This window comes from Triticum aestivum, chromosome 3D, assembly GCF_018294505.1.
Source record: "Triticum aestivum cultivar Chinese Spring chromosome 3D, IWGSC CS RefSeq v2.1, whole genome shotgun sequence".
NCBI classification, from domain to species: Eukaryota; Viridiplantae; Streptophyta; class Magnoliopsida; order Poales; family Poaceae; genus Triticum; species Triticum aestivum.
In genome coordinates this window covers 585,252,016-585,253,554 of record NC_057802.1, presented here as the reverse complement: position 1 = coordinate 585,253,554, position 1,539 = coordinate 585,252,016, and the positions used below count along the sequence as shown (strand labels likewise).

General features: G+C 62.4%; 1 pseudogene; it reads left to right on the top strand.

Annotated features, from left to right (window-relative positions):
* Window positions 1–239: 239 nt before the first annotated feature.
* LOC123076587 (uncharacterized) lies at window positions 240–1,420 on the top strand (annotated as a pseudogene).
* The last annotated feature ends 119 nt before the right edge of the window (window positions 1,421–1,539 follow it).

The following is a 1,539-nucleotide window of genomic DNA, read 5'->3' as shown; positions in this document are numbered from 1 at the left end:
GATTTCAAGTGGGGATGGGGTAGATGCTTTGTGATTTGTGAATGTCACGTGTCATCCATCAGGATGGGTCTCGCTTGAGACCTGGTCTCATAGTATTTTTTTTCCGGCCCTGATCCATCCGTGAAGTCTGAATCCCTTTCTTCCTTTTTCTTTTCTTTTCGTCTTGAGAAAGGTGAAATCTGAAACCCCAGGTCCCCATCCGGCCGAGACGAGTCCCGCCCAGGGAGCCACCGCCGGCCATGGCGCAACTGCCAGGCAGTTTTCCGAGGCCCGAGGTGAACGACGCCCTACACCTCGTGGGGCAGGTCAAAGAAAGCTTGGCGTCCGATCTGGCCGTCTACGACGAGTTCCTCGACCTCCTGGGCAGCTTCTACCGGGGCGAGATCGCCGCCGACTCCCGGGCCGTGCTGGCCAGGCTGTTCGCGTTCCTCGACGGCCATCCCGACCTCGCTCAAACTCTCCGCGCCTTCCTGCGCCGCCCCTTCCAGCACCATGCCGACGAGCCCGTCCTCCGCGAGGAGGATCCGCCGAAGCGGCCCAAGAGGGAGCGCCGCCACCCCCACCCCGTCGACGCGGACTGCGCCGAGGCCATGCGGTTCCTCGAGCGGGTGAAGCGGGCGGACGCCGGCCTCTACGACAGGGTCCTCGCGCTGCTCTTCCACGTCCGGGCGGAGGTCAAGCTCGACGCTAATCAAATCTACGACGAGGCCCGGAGGATTTTCGGGTCGGCGCACGGCGATCTCCTCCGCGGTTTCATGGAGTACCTTCCGACGGGACGTGACTTTCTGAGGCGGCGGCTCCCCAAGAAGGAGCCGCCAGAAGAGCACCGCGCTCCGGCTCCGGCACCAAAGCGCAAGGCCCCCGCCGCCGCGATCCCTGCCTACGCGGTCGGCAAGAAGAAGAAACCCCGCGTCGACGAACGCAAGACGACCAACAGACGCGCCTCCGCCGCCGTCGATGCTCCGAAGAGCGGCGACAAGTTCTCCAAGTTTAGGAGGCGTGGGAGTTCGAGACCGCGTACACCAAGCTCGTGGTCACCCTAAGACGCACTAAGAAAGCACTAGAAGAACTCAAGCCAAAGCCAGGGAATAAATCATCGGAAGAAGCTGAGCCGCCGGAAGAAGTCAAGCCGTCGCTATGCCACCGCATGCGGCCGCGTACGTTCGAGGAACTCTACCCCGGCCGCGAGTGCCGGGAGGTTCTCCAGGAGATGTACGGCGACATGTTGGGACCGATGCGGGAGGCGCTCGAGGACGGCGTGCGCACCGAGCTGGCTCTCAAGACGATCAAGCGCAGGCTGAAGAAGCTGGAGCAGTTGGCCGTGCAGATGGCGAGGGAGCGGCGGGATCCCGCACGCATTGTGCGCCCGATGTACAAGCTTGTTGTAGATCGGGTGGCGGTTCTTCGGGGTCGGCAGTGACACTGGATCGTGATGGCCCGTGCGAGAGCCCGGCCGGCATATCCGAGACCAAGATTGCCGGTGAGGAGTGTGCCATGATTTAGCTTCGGAAATCGATGCTCTTGTGTGTTGAAGAGGTT